The sequence below is a fragment of the Gavia stellata genome, unplaced genomic scaffold (genome assembly GCF_030936135.1).
Source record: "Gavia stellata isolate bGavSte3 unplaced genomic scaffold, bGavSte3.hap2 HAP2_SCAFFOLD_95, whole genome shotgun sequence".
Taxonomy (NCBI): domain Eukaryota; kingdom Metazoa; phylum Chordata; class Aves; order Gaviiformes; family Gaviidae; genus Gavia; species Gavia stellata.
The window spans coordinates 186,392-210,491 of record NW_026776961.1 but is presented as its reverse complement, the minus strand read 5'-3'; the positions used below and the strand labels follow the sequence as shown (position 1 = coordinate 210,491).

Sequence of the window (24,100 nt, the reverse complement as noted above, 5' to 3'; positions counted from 1 at the left end):
GGAGATACCTGGTATGATGATGATGATTCTGATGAACCAGGGGAGGGTTCCAATTCGGATTATACCCCAGAGCCGGTATCCAGATGGCCGCTTATTAAAAATGAAGTCACAAATGAGGGGAGGGACGATGTTCGTACCACTATGCGAACTGTCCCATGGACAGTTCCTTGTTAAGGAGCTCCCCAATGTCAGCCCCTATTGATCCAGCTAGATTGACCCCCCCTTATCCGTGCACTCCCAGATAGTCTAAAGACGTATGTGGCAAATGTGCAAGATCACAAACGGGCCACCCACAATGCTGGGCAACAGGGTGGTGCACGACGAAGACAGGCAGAACAGGTTCGTGTAACTACTTGGGGGGAGTTTGTTCAGGAATTGGTAGATTATGGACGCAGGATGGACTGGGTCTATTTGACTGTCGAGAGGCCCCACAACCACCCCCCTCACTGAGTCCGTCAAGTCCATACTCCTAAGCCAAAACCTGAGGTCAAAACTAAATTTGGTAAGGAGCGCGATGTCCTCTGGCAACAGGCTGTGGTGATAGGAGTGCCTCGACGGTTGTTACACGGCTCACGCAATGCTGATGTCCGAGCTCTGGTAAAAGTGCTGAGCAGGAGAAGGGACTCGCTCCAGGGAGGTTGGTCCCAAAGGAGACCTTTGGCCCCTGACAAACCCCACCCTCAGCACCACAGAGGGATTTGATTGGCGTGACAGATAACCTGCCAAAAAACGCATGTCCCTCGGGAGGACAGTGAGCCATCCTGCCCGGAGGGTGTTAGCTACGCAGCAGCTCTTCCAGGAAACATCAGGAACCAATTATTGCTATACCAGTGGGACCCCGGAGAGTTTTTGTAGATTTTCTTATTGATACTGGCACCCAAATATCAGTGATTACTAAGGAGATGGCAGAACGCCTAAATGTCAAACCTGGCCACTGCAAACTAAACTTCACTGGGATTGATGGGATCATAAAGGAATGCCCCACGGCGAAGATCACTTTATGGCTCCCGGGAGAAGATAAATTGACTCAAACTGAGGTATTCGTAGGTGCAGCCAATACTAACGTATTGGGATTTATTTTAGTATTTGGTAGAACATGGAAACTCCCTGATGGCTCAGGTTGGAGCTTCGCTGGGCAAGTTAACAGAAAAGGGGATGAGGCAAAAAGCATAAATTTATTGGAGATGTCCATACCCTCACCCCCATCAAAAATTACTAATGTGAGACAATACCCACTGCCAGCGACCGTGCAGTTGGGCATTGACGGGGTGGTAACAGACTTGGAAAAAAGAAGTATTATCACTCGCACTCACTCCCCATATAATTCTCCTGTCTGGTCGGTAAAAAAGCCAAACGGACAGTGGCGGCTTACAATTGATCATAGGTGACTGAATGCCAATGCAGCACCTTTAACTGACGCTGTACCAAATATTGCAAAGTTAGTGACCCAAATCCAGGGAGCATCTCACACATGGATGGCAACCCTAGATATAAAGGATATGTTTTCAACAGTGGCAATGGTATTAACAACCCCAAAGAACCTCTATGCTTGGGAAGCAAAGGACGGTTCTGGGAAAATACACCGAATTAGTACCAGATGGGTGGTACCTACTTTTTAACATAACTCTGCCAGTCAGAAGACGACCGAGCATTCTTTTGTTTTCCCTTGCAGAAACATTGACGACAACAAATTACACCTGGAACCACGGCCTATCCTACGTGGAGCTGGAGTGTCCTCAAGGCTAGCAAATAGCTCTAACAATCTGACTTGCTTTCGTAGTATTGATGATAGTTTGGCAACTGCAAGTTTTAACCATGATGCTGGTAGAATATAGTTTGAGTATTCTATTGTTGACTACCTGTGGATGTTTTTTTTCCTCAAACCTTATATTGCGATTGACCTGTGCTTTTAGGCACATGCATAATGTCAGACAAATAACTGCATGTTTGCCTCTACCTGCTGCTTCAGGTTTGGACTGGGGAATTTTAACCCTTGATCTAAATCGAACCTTTACAGCCATGACAAAAACTAGTGTGGGCAAGATGAAGTTTGGAAACATTACAACATATTCTCTTGGCTGGTCGTACATTGGCCAAAAAGAGACCTGCTGGGAGGGTAAATATTCTCCTGCAACAATCAAAGCCACATGTGACAAATTTCCCTGGGGAATGCACTTACCCAAAATATGGGACGCACCCCAAACGGGTGACTGGCATTACATGCAGACCACTGATTGGGATGGGACTATTGGACCATCAAATACCCTCTTTGATGTATATACCAATTTTAAGATTTCCTGTTCGGTTAAACCAAAACACTATAATTGGAACTGTACTAAAGTTCACAATTGCAATAGCAAAAAGAGCGGAACTCAGAAATTGGGCCTGATAATTCGAGCCCTTCGGCTGGGTTGTATTTGGTGTAACTATGCCACCTCTATCAATGACACCTGGTCACGTTTGACAGTTAATGATACCCATATAAATTGTAAGAAGCTAACATTGCCTTCTAGGGGACGCACTGTTTGGGTTACTAGTGATGGACTACCGATTTGCCAGTGGAAGGTCGGCGACGTCGGCGTGCATTGGCATTGTTGACACATTGTCCTCTCTGGTGAAAACAACCTCTTGTGCCACCCCTACGGGGGTAGATCAGATGGGAACCAGAAGACCCTTGGCAGCATCCGACCACAGGAACGGTAGTTGGATGGACTTTGGAATCTATCTTTACACCCCAGATAATGGCTTTCCAGAATCGCATGATGCTGTATAACCTTACGGGACAAATTGAAGCATTGGCTAATGCGACTCGGGTTGGACTGGAGAAATTAAATGAACAACTGCAGGCAACATCGAGAACAGCATTGCAAAACAGAGCAGCCTTAGGTCTGCTATTGCTGTATGAAAATGGAGTGTGTGGATATTTGGGTTTAGTAAATGATACTTGTTGTGTTCATATACCAAATGTAACTAAAGACCTTGACGAACAACTAGATCACATAGAATGTGTGGCAAAGGCCAGCCGTGAAGTGAGAGAAGAGACGGAAACAACCTGGTTGAGCAAGCTGTTACATGGATTGGGATTTTCCCTATCAGGATGGCTTGCTTCTTTATTGCAATCTGTGATTATTGTAGTTACTGTAGTCACTGTTTTCTGTACGATATTGGCTTGTGTCAAATCTCTGTTCACCCAGGTGTTAACTCATCAGGTGCGTATGATCTCTGGCTGTACAGAATTGAAGGTGAGCCCTGGAGTGAGGAAAAGTCGTCTAATGTGAGGGATATCCCCAAAAGCGATTTTATGCAAGTGTGATTTGGATTTCGATCCGAGTGACTATAGTCACGGGGTGGATAATGTGGAATTTGGATAATCCTCTGGGTGAAAGTTATCCCCGGGTTCTTGTATTACTATCAAGTTTGCTAGCAATATTAACCTTAATTAGTAGCACTACTGTAGTCAGTGGATCTATCAATGGCCATCTCGATTCTGGTTCTGTCGCTTTCAATAAAATAACTGATTGCGATTTCTGTGCCTCTGCTCAGTGCAAGTCCTTTTGCTGGGGCTCTGCTAAACGAATCAGTGAAAGACCTGGGGCTCTGACAGACAAATTTCGAAACTGCATTCCTTTTAACGTGCCACTGTATGTATTGAACATGATCGGACTTGTAATACAGGAAATTGGGCATCACTCAGAATCTAAGCCCAGCCGCCCCCAGCCCCTCTGATATCTGAGGACAAGCTGGAATGCAAGGGGGTTTATTTTCTGCCAAATTGCTCAGTCCTTTAACGCAACACAGAGACATCGATTTGTTTTGGAAAATGTGGCTTGGCAGTTGCATGTGTTGAGTCATTGGACCGGGTGTGCTTTTGGAGAACTGAATTTACAAGAAGTCCAACAAATGTCTAAAATGACGTTACAAAATAGATTAGCATTGGCTATGTTAAAGAACAGGGTGCTTGTGGAATGTTAAACCTGACCGACGGCAAATGTTGTATCACCATTCACAGCGCTACTACCTCTACTGAAGAAGCCCGTGCCAAAATGAAGGAAATCGCCAAGCAGACTGCTGACCTATTCCAATCACAACCACCTAAAGATTGGTTTAATGGACTCACCCCTGGGTCATGGGTTATATCTGTGCTAAAACCTCTGGGACTCACAGGGTGGGGAAGATGGCTAGTACAAATTGGGCTAACATTGGTAATCAGATTTATATTTTTACTGATAGGGATAGCTATAGTGCGATGTCTCGCGTACTTGTACGATGTCTTCTATCTCATCTCTCTTTTCTCCATCTGTCCAATACTGAGGATCACCACCCTAGAGGAAGAAATTGAGGCTCGAAATTTGACAAAACGTCTGTTAAAGTCATGGGGTGGTGTAACAAACAGGATGTGTGGCCTATTAGATATGCCTTAAACAAACCGGTTTTGCAAGTCAGTGGGAAAAAGGGAAGTGGCGAGCTTCGCGGAGGCAGGGCGGTGTCGTCTCCTGCCTTAACTCCCCCATTTTGATGAGACGCATACACAAGGAAAAGGTCACATCGTGGTCAGAACCGGAGGAGGGCTGTATTGACCACCAAGACCCCACACACCCCCAGACTCATTTCGAGAACGTTCCAAGTACTCCAAGTACATAGTGCACCTGTGTGTCAAGACTCCACCTGAAGGGAGGATCCCAGGAAGAAAGAGACTACAAAAGACACCAGGACAGACTGGGTAATGGCACTCCACCATCCAGGAACCACGAACCAGACACTACGCAGGAGAAGACATCGCTGGAACCAAGGGTGGTGATATCTCTTTCTTTTTTATTTCTCGCTTTTTCTTGTCTGTTCTTACTCTTCCTTCTTTTTCCTTTTACCCCTCGTTTGGGAATTTTATAACTATAAAGGTAGTAAGGGGTATTTTATCACTTTTGTCTGCAATCAATAAAGGATTTCTATGGAATCGCCTGGTCGCTTGGTGTTAAGCTCGCCTTTATTTCTCCGCAGGGGATCACAAAACCAAAACAGAACTTGTCCTTTAACCCAGGGCTTTAGGACTCAGCTTGCAATAGAAGGTGCAGGTTTTCTTCTTGCCGTTCATCCTGGCACTGAAGTTGATGAGCGAGGCAGGGTAAGTGCTGGACTTGCTGAACAGGGCTTTCACTGACACCCTTACGGGGATGATGGCAATGGTCTCGCCTCCTTCACAGATGCTGGGCTCAATCACCTGCAAACGGAGGAGGGGTTGGTAAATACAGCAGAGGACAGCCTCTATCTCTGTCCCCTGATGCCACCCCAAGTCCCCATCAGCTCACCCTCCCTGCTTAAACGCCTCCTCCAGAGCCAGAGCTTCAGCTCTGCTTAGGAAGCATCACAAATGGTTTCTGAAAGACTTGATTGATTTCATATGGATGAGAGAGGGTTCCCCAAATAAAGCCTTCCTTCCCGAAGACACAGGTCCTGCTTACACTCCCAAGACACGGTGTGCTAACACCGCCTGGCCCAGGCAGCTCACCTGGCACTGCAGGATGGGTTTGTCCTCAATGCTCATTTCCATCTTGGGGTGGAAGAGCAGCCGGACCTGCACGAGGCAGTCAGCACGCCCTTCTGCGGCTGGAGAGTGAAGCGGGATGCCAAGTCGCGTACGTTGGTATCTGCGGTTTCCAGCTCGAAACTGAGGTGAAAGGGAAGGAACAGACCTCTGCAGTTAAAAATACCAGTGCCACCAGCACAGCCGGGACTTTGCATAGGACCATAAAAAATAATACAAGGGAAAGGGTACAGCTCTGCTCGGGGAATCCCAGATCTTGACACAGAGTGCAGACAGTCAGCAGTGCTGTAAGCTAACTGACACCAAAGTTTTTCCTTCCCTCCTTTAAAGAGTCTCATAAAGAGAAATGAGCTGACCCTCAAAACAGGCAATGAACCTCCGCAGTGAGGGGCTTACATTTCAGGGTCTCTCCTTCTGGTTCCTGCTGAGCTGTGAACAACTGCTGGTGTGTGGCTGGATTCTCTATTAAAATATTTGAGATTAGAGAGCCCCGGTTTTGTATTTACTTGAACCGTGAGGTAGCCAGCATGGGAACAGGTTCTAACCATGGACAGAAGGAGAATGCAGGCCTGGGCAGGTGGTGGCACCATGCATTCATGGACCCCGCAGCTGGACCCACCTGTACGCAATCTCGTACTTCCCTTGGTTCTTCAGAGTCAGCACTTGCTTTGCATCATCCAGGACCTTAAGCATCCCAAAATCCACGCTGCTGCCTGTACCTGCAGAAAACCCACAGAGAGAGGTAAGAAATGGTGAATATTTGAGAGCTGCTGCAGACTACACCAAGTGACAAGTTACAGATTTGGAGTTCTCAGGTGGCACAAAACCCTTCTCAGCAAGTTTCCTTTCTGGGAAGTTTTCTCTAGCTACTTTGCTGCCCTCTCCCTTACTCGGAGAATATCCGCAGGGTTTAGCAGCTAAGGAGCTCGCTTTCCATCTCCTTGCTTCCAAGCACAGATCCAACCACTCTCTGTGCCATGCCGAGCCTTCAGGAGTTGCCAACTGCTTGTTCACATCACTGTCATTTCAAAGGCCCCAAATCAATCTGCACATGAAGCTGCACACTTCAAAGTTTAGAGTTGGGAGACTCAAGGCTCTCTCTGTGCCCTGACAGTGCTTCACTCCACGCAGCTTGGAGGATACGTGCGTTATGTATCCGTGCCACGCCTGCGTGGTACCTCATCCTGTCCCAAGTGCTTTGGTTGCCCACCTGCCAAGGCAATGCAATGCACCCGGACTACTTGGCTTCGGGGGCATCCACTCACCTTTAGACATGCTGATGCTCAGAGCAACATCATACACCTCCGCAAGGATTTGGGTATTTTCAATCTGAACGATCCCCAGCACGTTTTCTGCACCTGAAACCTGAGGTGGAAGCAAACAAACACTGCTTGGACCATTCTCCTCAATTCTTTTGTAGACAACATACGAGGCCTTGCCTCTGCCAGCTGCTTCCACCCTGGCCTCCCCTGCTTGACAAGCATTTGTGCGACTCCTAAGCTTTCCTAACCTGTTCATCTCATGGGCTGACCCAGGGAGATTCTGACACAGTAAGAAACCCTGTCAGCCCACCTTGGCACTCCTCTAGCAGCAGTGTTGCTGCTAAAGCACCCTGGGAAGCAAGGCAATGTTAGAGCAACCACAAGAAGTGTGAGGTGTCCCAGAGCATTGACGACCAACCCTCTCCTCTTCAACCACCCAGCACCCTCACTGAAACACAGCCCCTAAACCGTGGGGAACAAAATCCCAGGCTGAGAGTTTGTTGCTCTATGTTAAGAGCCCCAGATGGACTCCAGGATGGCTGCAGGGAGCACACCCAAGTCTGGACAACCAAACAACAGCATTCAACCATGCACAGCAGCAAAGTTGGTGTTGTACGGGCTCAGGACGAAGCCCCGTAACCCAGACGTAAGCCACGCAGAGGCAGCACCTCTTCCTGAGGTGCTGTACAGCAGTACATCTCTTGCAGACTCCACAGCATACTTGCCCCATGAAGCTCAGCTACAAGAGCACCCTAGGAGTCACCTAGTTTCCAAAACGTTATCCTTCAGTGAGAGTCCCTTGCTGCTAAGGGCCTGGCCCTCAGCAATGCAGGTAGAAAGGAATCTCGGGAAGGCTCATCCTTTTGCCCTCTTGGCAGGGTACCCTTCAAGCACAGTCTCCATCCGTAAAAGCACAGCGATCACTCTGCCCTGCTCTGCCAGGGAGGGCACAGTCCTCCTCACCTCCAGTCAGATGATCTTTTTAATGCTTAGAGCCTTTGTGGCCTTGAAATAGAGATGCACACCAAACTCTGTGCGGGGAGCAACGATGCCCTCATCTTGTGACGTGGAGAAGTCCTCGCCGAAGTTTTCCAGCCCACTGACCCACCAGGCCACGGGCAGTGGGGTACTGGTTTGCAGCACCAGGGTCTCCCTGTCCCTCCTGTAGAGACAAGAAGACACTCAGTACCGGTTGCTCAACGGTCATGCTAGCCTTGCAACTGAATGCAACTTGGAGTAGCCCTAGCCATGTGTATGAAACCATACTTTAATGGTTTCTCTATGTCACAAGTCTGAGAGGTGAGGTCCTTGGGGGGCAGCTTGGTGTTACAAGTGTATCCAACAGAAGGGAGATAAGGAGGAACAACTGGACTGCTCTGCAACCAACAGACAAGATACAAATGCATCGAGATGCCCATGGCACAGCATTGCTGGGGGGCTATGGAGCTCGCGGCTGTTATAGGATATCGAAGCCAGCGAGGAATGGTGAGCAAGAGACTGGGAATTGCTGGGAGAAAAAGGGATGCTAGCCCAGCCAGCTGGGAAAAACCTCCCTGGCCTCTCCCTTGTCCCTGCCCCTCCCTTGTCCCTGCCCCAGACTCTTCTCAGGATCCTACAGACTTCATATGCAAGAGTGCATTCAGGGCCCACAGGAGCGAAGATGGCACCAGGCTGCAGTGAAGTGATGGAGGTGACACTGAAGTCCTCCACTGAGGCCCTGTTGCCACAACAGACATAAAATAGGTGAAGGGCTTTGCGTTATTACCTGTCCCACGTCTTTCCTCAGCGCCTTCCTCCTCCTCCTCCTCTCCACATTCAACTTTAGAGTCCACCTTGCTGGACTGGCTTTCATCAAGAATGGAGGAGGGAACGACTGAGCTATGGGATGAGATGGTGTGAACAATCCCAGCAGAGTGCTTTCCTCCTTGGTCTGACACAGACTGGACATCTTCAAAGTTTGCTGAGGAGGAAGGACATGGGGAGGGAAGAGGAGGGTGAATGTGGCCAGGCAATCTGCTCTTGCCATTCATCACTTTGCACGGCCACGTGCAAAAGACGGAAAACTTCCCAAGAAGAGAAACTCCCAAGGCAGAGTTTCCCTGCCCAGGCTGTCTCTGCCCTCAGAATTTTGAGCTTGTGCTTTTGTTACTGGGAAGGAGCGAATACAAAAGAGCTTGTGATATTAGACCTGGTTCTACCGGCTGAAGAACTCATCCAGTCCTACTCTTTGTGGATGAGGGACACAAGGGGATATCCTGATTATTCCCCCAGTCCATGGTAGGCAGATATGAGCTTGCTTAGACTGCACGCAGGGCTGGTAGAGGGTGCGCATTCCAAGCCACAGACTTTCACCTGGGAATTCCTCCACCAAGCTGGGGAACCGGTGGCTGCTAAAAGCATGGGCTTTCCATGGAGAATGAGGTCACGGAGAGCTCAGGGGAGGTGGGCTGGACTCCCTGCTGTGTCCACACTCAGGACAGCCAATGCCAAACCCTCACCGTTGTCCTGGCCTGCTGGTTCCCCAGTCTTGCGCTTTGCCTGCTCATCCTGCAGTCTTTTCTGGTCCTGATAGTACTCCAGCACCTCTGGGGGCAGCTTCTCACCCGGGGCGTGTGGAAGCAGCAAGAAGGTGGTGTGGCAAACGCAGTCCTTGAGCATCCGCAGGATCTGTGTGCGTAGGGAAGAGAAACCATAGACGGGATGTGTTTCTTCACCTCCATCCCATGAACAGACTCCCCAGCCAACCTATCTTCTCCCTCATTTCTTCCTCCCAACAACACAGACTATCCAAGCCCCGCCACAGCCTGCCAGCCCAGTTGGCTAACCCTCAAATGCCACCAGATTTTGCCCTGGGGACTGCCTCCATCTCCCCGGCACAAGCCTGGGAACGCTGGAGCCCTGTGGAGCTACAGGAGTATGCACGTGCAGACCAGACCTTCCCTCTCACCTGCTCCTCAGCAAGTACTGCTGGTTGAACTCCAGCGAGTAAAACTCGACGGGGAACTCGCATGGGTTCTTCACCACCACCGTCCCCCTCCGCCCCACGGCTGTACAGCAGCACCGCTCCCAGCTCGAGCACTGCGGGGCTCAACTCCAGCTGTGGCTCCAGCCCCTGCCCCGAGACCTGCAGCTAGAGGGGCTGGCTGCTCTAGCAAATGTTAATCTTCAGCTCGCTTCTGTAGGAATTCTGAAAAGAGAGAAGTGCAGAGAGCTCCTCCATGAAGTCCCAGGTGACAGGTCCTCAAATTCAACCCTTGCCCCAAGGTCAGGGATGTTACCAGTACCTCTAAGGTGAATGGAAAACAGATAGTAACTTACAGCAGGGGCTACGGCACCTGCATGCTGGCTCTGAGTAATTGGGATGCATCCTGCTGTGAAGTGGAACTGCATATTTGGGGATCAGATGGATCTAAAACAGACTACCACATGTTTCCACCTAGTCAGTCATGAGGGAACGCAATGCTCATAAGAAAGGTCCTCATGGGTGGACTCAGCTCCCACAGGACTCAGGGGCTGCTTCACCTCCTTCTTCAGGGTTATGTTGCCCAGACACAGTCCTGGCAATGCTGCATCAGGCAAACGTCAGCTACGTGAAGGAGGCAGAGGAGCTCTCACGGGCTAGAAATAAGGGTCTTCCTCTATGCTCAGTGCTTGGCTCTGGTTAAAGCCAGAGACAAGATGGTTACAGCCTGCAAGCACGCCCATGCAAGGAGGAAGATGAGGGGAAACAGGCAGATTTCCCCCCATGCGCCGAGAGGGAGCCACACCGCAGTGCCCTGATGCTCTCTGTGCCAGCTCCCCATTGGCATTTCAAAGCCCCTCTCAGAAGAGTGCGCTGCAGGGGAAACTGAGGCACCGTGGGTACGGGGCTTGCAGAAAGCTCCATGTGCAGGCAGACCTCATCTCCTCCTCCCTGTGCTGGGCTCTTGTTACCACACTGCCCTGCCACACCTCCTGGGGGTGACACCTGCCAATCTCACCTCTTCTGGGGGGGAAAGCCTGACTTGCACGTTGCAGTGCTGTCCTGGGGCCAGGGCTCCAGCCGAGGGCAGCACCTTGAAAACACAGGGCTTGGCCTTCGACTCCTGCAGCAGCTTCTGATGCACCCTCGCTGGCAAACGTTTGTCCACCTGAGCACAAAAAACATTGTGGGAGGTCTCCCTGGTCTGCGAGAACAGACCCTCAGGTCCTGCAGTGCTCTGAGATACTGTCACGGTGCTGAGAGCATCCACATTCAAACCAGCCGCGGCCACCACTGGTCTAGAACTGGAGGGAAGACACATAGGCAGGGCAGGCAGATGGGGAGGCACTGTCCTTGGAGGAGGAATGGGGGAAGATGGCAGACAAGTGAAGCACCAGCTAGTGAACAGGTCCAGGCGAACCCGATTTGCTCGGTACTCTCTAAAGCTTCCTCAACGAGCTGTAGCCCAAGTGCTCAGGCAGCCACAGGGGCAGAAAAGGCAAGAGAGGCAAAGAAAACCCAACCAAGAAGTTAGGCGCTACACGTTGTCTGTGCTTTACCTTCTTAACAGGCTCATTCATGGTGATGAACCATTTACAGGGGACCTGGAGCTGATTGTGGAGCTGGGCGGTTTCTTCCTGGCACTGCCCACACTGGACAGCGGAGAACTCCAGTCTGTCCCTGGAGAGGCAGAGGGATGGCACAGTCACGTTGGCACGGAGGTGGACGTGAAACGTGGGGCCTCTTGCTGCCTAGTGAAGGACAGAGCATCCAGCTGAGAGCCCAAGTGACATCTACTGCTGTCCCCAACCTGCTGCCTGCCCCAAAAGGTGGTGTGGGCACAGGGAGGCAAGGGACCGTGAGGTACCTTGATGGGCAGGAGCACGTCCACGGCTCCCAGTGGCAGATTGGCACTTGGTGGGTCGAAGCGCACTGCAAATGTCTTGGTCTTGCAGCAGGGCAGGTGCTTCACAGGGTCCAGGTCTACGCTGAAACCTTGAACAGATGAAAATAAAGCAGCTGAGACACTCAAGCGACAGGAAATGTGTCACAAGCACGTTAAGGCCATACGGGTGTCCTGGCTGGTAGCTCTGTGAAGAAGAGGGCAGCTCTTTGCCTCTCTGGAGAAGCCTGCCACTCTTTCTCCCTTGCCACTGCTCAAGGATAAAGGCTTTTCACAGCCAGAATCCAAGGTTCGCATGGTCAAAAGGAAACATAATAGCTGACGAGCACCGGTAATTCCTTTATCAGGCAACCCAGGGAAGGATGCGCAGGCCTCTCCAAAGGAGAACTTCCAACTACGATTCCCACAGGCTGTGGTGCTCCCTGGAAAACAACTTAGAGGAGACACCTGACCATCCTTCAGACACAGCCAGTCACTGTCTGATGGCACTGCAGCCTTACCTCAAGGCCTGTTTCGCAAGCCTATTTTAATACACCAGAGGACCTCACAGGCTGTTTGCTCAATAAAGGCTGAACAGAAGTGCTGTGACATTATGAACTCTAAACCAAAGCACTTCCAAACCACCAAGGGGCCATCTGTTTGCAATGCAAACCCACTGCATGCACAAAAACTCAGATGATGCTCACGGTAGCCAAGAGCAGAAGATGCTCAGAGGTGACCACAGTGATCAGCACATCCAGCCCCTGCAATCACATGTTAGGGCAGCCACAGGCAGGCCAGGTCTCTGAGCACTGCTGGCCAGGACAACTCAGGCTCCGAGGCACCAAGCAGGGCGTACTAAGGAGGACAAAGCTATACAAATAAGCACTCAGAAAAACTCCCCATGTCCAGTGGCTTAAGCTAATCTGTCAGAGGCAGCTCCTTCAAGCGCACGTGAAGTCTCCCCAGCACTGGTTACCTGTGTCACACAGGACACGTCCGTCGGTGTGAAAGGACACAGGGAACTGCTTGGTGTTGGTGATCTTCATGACGTGTGTGTGGATGTTCCTGAGAATGACATAGCCAAAGTCCAGGACATACTCCTCCGGCAGCTCAGCTCTGAAAGGAGGAGTAAGGAGCACCCTTAAACCACAGCCTGGCTATGTTTCCAAGTGGATGGAAGATGCAAATAAAGTGGGTATTTCTGTATTTACTGCTGTAAAAACTCAACTCTAGCCAGTGAAACCCGAGCCTTACCACCTGGTAATAAGTCTTTGGTAAGTCATGGGGAGTGTAGGTCCAAGGCTTTTTCCACTACCAGTGGGACCTTAACAAAAAATTCGTTTGTACTGCTCTGCAACCAGATCTGTCCCCAGAGGAGCACTGGTAAATGCAGTAATCAACACCTACAAGATTCATGGGAAGGTCCTTTGCCAGAGTAATCCCACTCAGGAAAACACCTAAACAATCTGTTTTGCAGAGCCTCTTCCTCCTGAACTGGAGCCTACGGTGCCCGTCCCTCCTCATGAAGGAGCAAAAGGAAGGACAAGTTACTTAGGTAAGCCCTGCAGTCCCACCAGCACCCAAGCCACCTGATGTAGGGCTTGTCAAGGCTTTATCAACCTGTGCCATTGCCTGCTCTTTTTGCTTAGTGGGATCTGTTAGTTGGAACAAAGACGCCAGCTTTGAGCTGCCTCTTTCAGAGGTGGTCAGCAGGGATGCTGTCTGTGCTGTTTGGATGGGCTTGACGGTCGGCACTGGACCCCCTCAGCTCTAAGAACAGAACCCATCATCGGTGGGGAGCTGAGTGCCCAGCTATTCCCAGCTCTGCAGGCACAAGGAGCTCTCAGGAGCAGGGGTGTGCCGCCGGGTGTTACCCTCAGGGTGCCTGGAGATAGGGTACGGGAGTCCCCACTAACTTGAGAAGCCTCCGACGAGCACGCTGGTCAAAGGCAGTCTCCTCAGAGGGACCGGAAGCGAGAGCTTTCTGCTGCTCCAGGGCGTGTTCCTCCATCAGCACCTGCTCCATCTGCATCTGCAGCCGAGTGTCAAACTGAGGAAAGCAAAGACAGTGGCTGGTTAGCAAAGGCCCTTCCCAAGGGAGAGGCTTGTCTCTGAAAGAGGATCCCACCCTGCTTTGTTGAGAGGGGCGATGGGGTCCTCCTGTCTCGCTGCTCAGTCTCTGTGACACCTCCTGCTCTCTTAGACAGGACCTGAACTGGGGGGAAATGAACTCCAGCATCTTTGCCTGTCCGGTCACTGTTATAAAAGCTGATCTGGCCAGACAAACAGACAGACAAGCCAGGAACCTTTCAGCGCTCCAAGTATTTGCCTGCCCCCAGCCACTGCCAAAGCAGCTTGGACAAAAGCTCTCTCCAAAAAGGAACCACAACGAAGCTGGTGCCTCTTGGAGACGAACACTGACAGCGCGGTCCCAGGGCGCAGTCAGGCTGCTGCTATGAAGCTCTGTAAACCTGGCAGGGCTTGGCGTGTGAGTCACAAACACCCCAGCAATGACCTGCATCTCCATTCACAGAGTACCATAAATTCAATCACATGAGCATGGTCTTCAGGATCTCTCCCTGGGGTAGTCCGGAAGCTGGTGCATCTACAGGAGGGACAACTACCAGAGGTGGGCAGCCCCCGGGGCAACGCTGAGATGATGCGTGATCATGGCCAGATGCGGGCAGGGAGGTCCCAAGTGCCAGCAGGGTACCAGGAAGCCTGCTGCAGGGTGCAAGGGGCCCAAGTGACACGGCGGGAGGGTGGCACGTGACAAACGGGGCAGCAGCCATTCTCACCACGGTGCCCGAGTCGTTCATGGGTGGCTCCACGGCTGCAGGCTCCCCCAGAACCACTGCTTCGACCCTCTGGCTGTCGTCTTCCACCTTTGCTGTCACCTCGGAGGATCTTCTCATACTTTTTGTTTCCTGAAGGAAGAAAACATCCACAAATAGAAGTGTGGGTGCAGCACCATGCCCACTTAAGCTGGGAAGTCCCACTCCCCCGATGCTGGCCTCTCCCAGAAACAAACTCCTCGAGCAATCTATGCAAAATGGATGCTGCTACTCCTCTCTGAATCCTGATGTTCACTCCCACCCATCTTGCGCCCCACAGAGGAGCATCTCATCCCCTGCAATGCGATGCAAAGCCAACCCTGACAAAATCCCTGCCAGCCTGCATTACAGCTTTCCCAAGCTTTTCTGTCTAGGCATCATCTTTGCAGGCCACCAACAGATACACTGGCAAGCTCTGCAGGATGGTTCCCGGGGCAAAGCCCACATGGGCTCATCTGCTAGACACTCAGGAAGCAACCAGACGGTTGAGTGTTGGTCTGACAGCCCTGAAACCTCCAGGCTTGCGGGAGATGGGTGGGAGCTGCCCTATGGGCATATGATACGACATGGGGGAAAAAGCCGGGGACCTACCTGGGGAGCAGACAGGCAGTGCTCACCTTTGGTGTTCTTGGGCAGCTCCAAGTAGGTCCTGGGAAAGATCCCCTCTCCTTTGAGGGAGATCTCTTTCGGCTCCAGGTGACCCACTTGGACCTGGAAAGTCCTGCAAAAGACTCCCGGCACTCCTGGCAGGTAGTAGACCTTCAGCACTTGCTCCTTGCCAGGTCCAATGTAACCCTGCAGGGCACCAGAGAAGAGGGAGGAAATGTAAACCAAAGAGGGTTTGGTGGAGGGATGGCTCAGACGATAGACACGCTGAGAAGAGAAGGCAGGTTCTCAAAGATAAGAAAGCATCAGACAACATCGCCTTCTAGCTCTCTTCTACCCAAAAGCTGAAGTCTCCTACACCAGGATGCACTGTGTCCTTCAGAGGGCCTGTAGGGATGCATTCCCACAACACAGACTACCCTTCGCTCAGCATGAGCACACCTCTGCTAGCAAGAGCCAGACCAAATAAATAAAAGCTCTTTTACCAGCCGCTGTGGAAGATGAGTGAACTGCCTGCACTCTCAGCAGACCCAGCAGCTCCTCTCACAGCATGTCAGTGGTTCCCAGGCTGCTGTCGAAGGGCCTCACCCCTTATTAACGACCCCAACCAAACATCTCCTGCCTGTGCGGTTACACCGAGGGTGCACGAGCCTATCTGGACTCACAATGACCTGCAAACATACATCTCTGGAAACGCAGGAGCAGAGACCAGGATGAGATCTCAGGAAGAAGGTGTTGCCAGGAAGGTCACCTCCTCTCCGGGCTTCCAGAAGGACTGTCCGATCCCCGGGCTGGGCTCACGCCAGCCAGGTCGAGAGCAAACTCAAGCAGATGGCAACATGGCTCGGGGTGACAGGACACAGCCGCAGCTTTCCTCGGCTCGCCCTCTGCACGCGGGGCTGGACCCTCAGCTCCCCGCTCCCCTCCACACTGCAGGGACAAGCTCCTGAGCGGGACAGATCCTGCCACTTGGTCCCCCGAGCCCTTATCCAGCGCACAACACAGCTGCAGCGAAAGCGAGCCCTGTCAAGCTGCCAGGGCCGACAATGCTGCTTACGGCAACAACTGCGCGGGTCTGAGCAGAGCTGTGTGTTGGGAAGCTCGCAGGAAGAGGGCATCTACAACCCTCTCCTAGGCAGCCTGACAAAGGGCCAGGGTTAATCGCTTGTGCTACCTCCGTACTCACCGTGCTGGGCACAACCAGGGGCACGCCGGGCAGAGGGCTGTTGGCAGTAGCCGCGCTGGGGCTGAGCACCGCGTAGGTGAATCCCACCTTGCCGCTGTTCTGCAGGGTGACCTCTGCTTTGGTGACTTTGTTAAACAGCTGAAGAGAGGACAGAGGAGCGGGAAGTTACAGACACAGGCCTGATGCTGGGCATCTCCTTCCTCTTTCATTGGCTTGAAAGGAAATGAACACAGCACAGCAGCAGGGACCGCAGAGGACATATGGGCACTTGACTCTCCCGGGTTAACCTGGGGAGCCCACAGCCACAGAGTACCTCTTAGCCCTACACAGGAACAGATATTTACGGCAGCACGCAGAGGTGCAATAACAACCATGTAAAGACCAGTAACAAAGAAACGAGGGGATACAAGCCCTCTGCCCTTTAAGGTGTCATCCAACATCTAGCTGAAACAAAGAAGGAGGCATCGAGGCATTTCAGAGGAAAAGCCACCTGCATACAAGTACTTGCAAGCAAAATACTGGCAAAAAGGGAGACAGACGGTGCAACACATGCAGGGCCAACAGCTGGAAATATCTGTGGGGTTTTTAACCAAAAAGAAGTAAAGTGGGGATTATTCTGGGACATTCTCTCCAGCTTCAGTGACAGGAAGCCCAAGTTAACTTCCTCCCTGGTTTGTTTTGTTGATTAAGCGAGAGCACTGAAAAAGAGCATCTCCTTGCACCTCAGGCTTTAGGAGCGGATCAGTGGATGGATGTCTCAAGGCACGTCCCTCTGGAGATCACCGCTGGGATCCTGCCTGCCCCAGGAGGCAGCGTTAGGAACCTTGAAGAGGAGCAATTCCCAGCTTTGGGGGGGATGGAGATGGCCATTAAAAACCACCTCGGATGCAGGACCTGTCACTCAAAGGTTGTACAGCTGACAAAGTAGCTGGGAAGGGGAGAGACCCCTAGACCAAGGTCAGCAGCAACCCACCGGTGATGGTTTTAAAGACCGCTGCCAAGAGAAGTGCGTGGTACCTTCAGCCCGCAGTCGATCTCCGTGGTGTCTAGGAGGTAGTCAATGAGCGAAGCCTCCCCACTCAGCGCGATCTCATAGGTCGGGCCTCCCTCCACCTTGCACAGTGCCGTGACGCTGGCCACGATGTTTGCGTGGCCAAAGAAGGTGAATGTGACCCGCTGGCTCTCGCCCGGCTGCAGCACACCATACAGTGGCAGGATGTCAAAAACCTGGAGGGAGGGGAGGAGAGGAGAGATCAAGATGTCAAGCATCCAAATTGATGCAGAAGAAGAGCCGTGGCTTGAAGCAAAGGACAGACATGACTGGAGGGGCCTGTTCCTCAAACACAGGCAAAATCATCCTAATGTCATCCCGCATCCATGACACTTCCCAGTGGAGAAACCATGGGAAAAATCTCCCATACTCACTAATACATTCATTAATACAGTACATCAAAGTAACTTGGGACGTCTCCTCTCTCTCTCTGATTTGCATGCTGCTCTCTCAAGATGCCGCAGCAAAATCTACTGCAAAAATTTCCTATCGACCACTTGATTAGTAAGAGCGGGACGAATAATGCCCTCCATAGGTGCCGCACAGGTAACGTCCTTGGCCAACCCTACGACATGTCCTGCACGGCTTCTCCAATGACTGGTTGATTCAGCAGTGCTGTGCGACGTGCTGGGAGGGCTGTGACGCCACTCTGTGAGCAGCGCCGAGGGCCACCAGTGGGAGCGGGGCCTACATAAGCAAGTCAGATTCCCACTTACCTCCTCCACTCCCAAGGCGAGGGGCTCTGCCTCCGTGAACGGCATCAACTCCTTGATCTTCACCCGGCTCTGAGTCTCCGCAGCACCCTCCATCTCTGCAGCACCTTCCAGCTCCGCAGCAGTGGACGGCAGCAACTGGAAAACAAGCACCATGAGCTGCAGAAAGCAGCTGCCTGGTCTGGGTGAGACCACTCTGCTGCAGGCTCCACCACCTCACCAAGCCAGGAGCAGCTGAGATGGGACCTGGGCACAAATCAAGCAGGGGTATGTCCCTTGCATCAGTTGAGCGTGGGTCCGAGCCCACCCACAGATGAGACACGGGCTCCATCTGCACTTCCTACATGCAAGCTTGCACGAGGAAGCTGCGTGCGCCCAGCACTGAGTCCTGGCAGAGACCTCAAGGGTACTTTGCACCCTCGTGCCAGCCTGGCTTTGCTCACTCCTGCCTGAGGAACACACTGAGAACCCCATGCCTTGACAGGTTAGGTTTTCTGTGACAAAAAGAGGAACACAGCTGCAAGTGAGATGTATTAAAAACAGGAAAATAAGGACTTAGAAAGTGCTCAGCACAACTATCCTGTTTCAGATGGTGCTTAGGCTTCATCTCATGCACTCATCGGTGCTGGAGAGCTGAGGATCTCTGCTCGGTCATTCTTCTCCAACAGCACCTTCCTGAAGAAGGCAGCTGAGATGTTTTTCTGTCTTGCAGCAGCCAAGAGCTGGTATTGAACCTCAAAGGCACCATGTCTCAAGAGGAAACTCATCCCTGGACTTCTGACCCCTATTTATAAAAGAGGGCTTTGCGACTGCTCTTGACGTTTAAGAACACCCCCTTGTTCACTAATGTCAAGAAGTGCTTTGTGCTGTGGCCGTGACTTCAGCAGAATCTGCAAGAATATTTACAGGACATCCTTAGACCTAATCAGAGGCTACATCTCCCCAGTAGATAAAGCACTGGGGAGGGAAAAGTTTTCTCTCATCTCGATGCTCTTTCTGTTGTCCCTACGTTTTCAAACTTAGCAAAGCTTTGTCAAGTGTATATTCCCAAAGATGGTAACCCACATCTTTCCTAGGCCTGTGGTCTCCCACCTCCCCAGGGAGGTTATATGGCGATTGCCTTGATAGAGTGACACAAGCAGAAGACCAAACTGCAATCTAGAAGCATCCTTTGAATCCAGAAGAATCCTTTGAAGCAATTTTGGATCCTACTTAGCCACGTCCACTTGTATTTCCCTGGTTTACTTCCCATGCATACGTGTCAACAGAGCAGGAAATAAAGATCATTTCATGCTTCTATCCAAAACACATTCAGCCACACTATTCTTTACGTCTACAGGGTATCATTTCTCCTGATTCAGAAAAAATGTGCAGAGTTACAACATTAAAACTGCTGATATTTGGATGTAAGCATGTGCAGGTCCCCTCCTTGAACTTAATGTCAACGCTGGCACTTTCAGAGCCTCTCGGGCTCTCTTACATCCTTTTCCATGGCCCTAGGAGCAGCCTCTGTCCCACACGATGCACAACAACATGCCAGCTCCCACTAGTACCAAGGTCAAGCTCCAAAGCAGCGAGCTTCACCAGGAAGGTCAGCACATCAAAGGCAACTTTGTCTGCAAAGCCTTCTTTTATAAAAAGTCATCTCTGCGGCCATCACTGCAACACGGGCTCTTGGGGGAAGGCAGAAGCGTGAAAGCGGGTGGCTCCAGCTGGGCTTGAGAAGGTGCTACATGCAGATCAGTACTTGGCACAGCTTGAGACAGAAAGGAAACTGAAAGCCCTCACATCATGATGCAGATAAAAGCCTCCTTTGATGTTGTAAACAAAAAAACCCAAAACCAAACAAAAAACAAAAAAACCCCAAACCCAACGTGAGTCAGGAGAATCTGAGTGACCTTCTCCAAGCAAAACTGTCCTATTTCTCCCTCCCCAGAAGCCCCGCGTCCAGCCGCTGGCCCTGATGCCCAGCCCGCTCTCAGGGCATGTGGCAGCAGGGCAGCAAAAAGGGAGGTTGGCACGAGCACGGCTTTTCAGTGGAAAGCTGGGGGAGGCAACACAGATGGTAGGCAGAGAAGAAAATCTACCTTTGCTTCCAGGGAGTCATCTCCAGCTGCTGGCTCTTGGGCAGGATCCCCCGCTGCTGCCAGGGCTTCGGCTGGCTCCTCCGCACCCCCGTCCCTGGAGCTGCTCTCTGCAGATGCTGAGCACGCCGACCGGCCTCCCTCCTTCTTAGGTGGTTGGGCTTTGATGAAAAATTTAGGTGCTGGAGGGCTGAACCTGGAAAAGAACGTAACTTTGGTCACAGACCTGCAGTGGGAGGGAGGGGAGCCTGCACCAGCGGCCCCTTGGCAGGATGCGGCCCCTGGCTGGGCACTGGTGGTGTGAGCTCAGTGATGGGTCTGACCCAGCAGCTCCGAAACCAGGATGGAGCAGGACAACGCTTGGGGCTGCCCAGGGACGATGCTGGTATAGCAGCTGTGCAGGCAGCTGGCAACTGGCTGCAAGGAGAAATGGAAGAGGACAGAGGGGAATGGCTTGTAGGGAGGTAAAAAGTGCAGCAGAAAAGGAGAAGAGACACAAACTGTGCAAAAAGGTGAGGCTGAGATGCAAAGGGGCAGATCTGGACCGCGATGAGCCAGTACAGACCCACCGGTGCCCTCCTGAAAGCACCCACCGCCGCGGACCATGCCTTCCTCACCCAGAGGGCCAAAGCAAGAAATTTTGCAGCTCTACTACACCTTTATGCTGAATATTTCCCCTGATAATTACCCGCAGCCGTAGGTCACTACGAGCAAGCAGGGATGCTGGTGGCTTTCTCAAAGCTCCATCAGGCAGGAGCAGGGGTGGAGCCCGCAGCCTGCTGTGCCCGGACCGGACAGAGCCCAGCACCGCTCGGGGCACCCACGGAGCCCAGCGTGGGACACCCTCGCACGCGCACGGCAACACGGAAAGACACGTCAAACAATTCCAAGCAGGGGCTCGCAATTAAACAGCCCATTGATCCCTGATGAGTGCCAAAGCAGCAGCGATTAGTACTTTGGGGAAGGAAGCTCTGGCCATTTTTAATCAATATACAGCAAACGTCGATGACATCATTCAGCTCCCTGCTGTGCCGCAGGTATTCCCCGATCCCAGAACAATGGCTCCAACAGCACCTCACGCTAAAAGGGCAGCAGCTCTGCTGAAAGAAGGTTGGAACCGACGTGGCATTTACCGATGGCGTGGTTACCTCCCCAGCAGTTTCTAAAAGCAAACCGGTTGAGGACCAATTTGGCAAATGATTCACAAAGCAGTTCAACGGCTCGTTTTACAAACAGAGCTGAGTTTATGGTTTGACCAACATCTCTCAGGAAAAAGTACATGGTATAACTTTTTCAAATGTTCCCAGGTGACTCAGATTATGTTCCCTGTTTCAAATCGCACAGTAACTCTGCTCCTATTTCAAATGCCACACACTCGAACCATGCCTGCCTGTCACTGTGCCTATTTGCAAGTGTTCCCCATAGGCAAACAAGGCAGATTTTTTTTACAGCAGCCTGGGTGCTTCATTCCCAGCTGGGAATTTGGTGCCTTTAATGACACGCTCCCAAATGAATATTTCTCTTTAGCTTTGTAGCTTGTTATTTAAGGCTGGTTTTCTTTTCTGGATTAGAGGCCCTGCTCTTCACAACCCCCAGGAGGTCTCACCTGACTTGGCCTTCCTGCAACCACATGCAAGAACAAGGCTTGGCCCAGGCGACCTTCCCCAAGCAGGGACCGATGAGCAGTGGTGCTATCACCCCTCCCCAGCCCTCCCTCTGCCTCCTGCTGGGACCCCATGGGGGACCCCAAAGACAACCGCGGCACTGTCTGCGTGGAAGAACAAACCAGGACTGGAGGGGACGAAGGCGTTCGCTTGCCCCTGCAGAGCATCGCCCATCTCCAGGCCCATCTGCACAACCTTCACTCCTCTCATTCGAGGCACCTTAATATGTGTTGGGGTGCACCGATGGGCGACCAAACTGCTCAACACCTCCAGCAGCCACGATCTTGGGCATCTACATAAGGATGAAATAAATTGAGCTCAGCTGCAACAGCAGTGCCTCTGGGCAGCCTGCAACTGAACACTACTTCTCCTGGGTGGTAAGGGAGATGCCTGCAGCATGGGAGTACAAATATCCAGGGCCAGGAGCACCTTGAAGCCCTCCAGCTACGCACCAGGCCGCGCACCAGTTCGGCGCATGAGCCTGGCCATCATCACAGTGGCTGTCCCAAAACTGCTACCTGTGATCCACCCTAGCAAGGAAATGAAACTGCGGCTCTTAGAGCGCTTCTGATGAATACTGCGGGTTAAAAACAACTCCTGAGAGTTGTTAATAACAACTCCAGCTCCTTTGCAGAGCCCCATGAAATCTCCCTGTGAGCTGAAGTCCTCCCCAAGCTGCTCTGCTGTAGAGAGCTAAAGGGTTCCCCTCTCTTTGCCCCTGCCTGCCTCCCTCTCCGAGTCAGGAGATGTAGATTTATGGTGATACCTCCTCAACATCCCAAAGTCCTCACCCGAGCTGTTTGAACACAGGGGCCATACACTCTTAACACAATTGCTACTTGTTTTTTGAGTGGGCAAAGACAATCCACCTGCTTCTGCGAGCAGCACGGCAATCTGTCAGAGTTCAAGGATCGTCTGGGCAATGTTCTTAGGCATATGGTTTAGTTTTAGGTAGTCCTGCGAGGAGCAGGGAGTTGGACTCAATGGTCCTTACAGGTCCCTTCCAACTTGAGATATTCTATGATTCTGTGAATCAATGCTCCTGTGCAGCTACGAGGGCAGAAGGAATGGCAGTTCTTCACACTGTGGCTATTTTCAGGGATGAAGAGATGGGCCAGCTGGATGAGAGATTATTTTTTTTTTCACAGGGACCTTTAACAGAGTTTATCGCAGCACAGAGTGGCTCCTCACGTACAGCACATGGAGCTGGTGGCGGTGGCCAAAGAAATCATTGGCAAAGAAACCACTGAGGACCAAAACACTGGCTTTGGCCACCTGACTTTGAGAGGAACAGCACGCATTGCTGCTACTCCACGCCGGGACAACCTCCTGCCTCCTCAGTGATACAACAGGAAAACAGAGCACTGGCACATGCCAGACAGATCCCGCCCTTTCTGAAAAAGAAATGTGTGATGATGTCTTGGGAAACGATCTCCCTGACTGGTACTCTCCTCATCTGCCTTAAAAAAAAAAATTAATTAAAAAAAAAAAATTAAAAAAAAAATCAACATTTTGTTTCATAAACAGTAAAGCTCTGCGGAGACGGGGCCTTGAGCGGCAGCCCAGCAGCAATTAAAGCATGAGCCATCCCGGCAGCACAGGCGTAATGGCATTTATATGGAGAGGGATGCGTTTGCAGTGCAAACGTACCGCGGGTTCCCACTGTGAGCCTTGGGTAATGAAGACCTTCAGAAAGCAAAGAGAGAAGTCGGCTGCTCCCCAGGTTCCCTAGCTGAACATTGCTGGCACAGCAAGAAGTCACCTTCCAACCAGCGTTTGCTGGCCAGCTGTAAAACCAGAAGGCAACCCCCGTCCAACCGCAGCCCACTCAGGGCGTGGATGACACATGGACATCTCCCACGTTTTGTCCTGATGGCACAGGACAAAGCCAGGGAGAGAATCAGCTGCCTGACAGCACCTCAGGGGGGATGTGCAGCGCTTTTCACCCAAGCAATGGGTTCTCCTTCACCTCCCTTGCCCTAAATCCACTCCTCCAACTCCCTGGGGCTGCTCCCCCATCTGCCAGGGCAAAGGAAAGCTCTCGGGGTCTGTCACCCTCATACAAAGGAGGAGGCTGAGCCTCAGAAAACCCAAGTGTAATACTTGAAGTGATTCCCACGCAGCCGTTCTGGGCTCCAACCTCCATCGCGATGGCCCAGGTAAAAGTCCTCCAGGTGCTCAACAGTGAAACCATTGGTCAGAAGCCCCGGGGCAGCAGAAGCTGTCTCAAACCTGCAGCTTCCCAGCAAATGAGCTGGGAAAAAGCAGTGTCGTGCTGGAAGGCACAGAGCTGGAGGGTACGTGGTGAGGGTCA

At 51.8% G+C, this 24,100-nt stretch overlaps 1 pseudogene; it reads right to left on the bottom strand.

Annotated features, from left to right (window-relative positions):
• Positions 1-4,965: 4,965 nt before the first annotated feature.
• Positions 4,966-24,100, bottom strand: part of LOC132321537 (hydrocephalus-inducing protein homolog) — a 74,508-nt pseudogene continuing 55,373 nt past the window's right edge.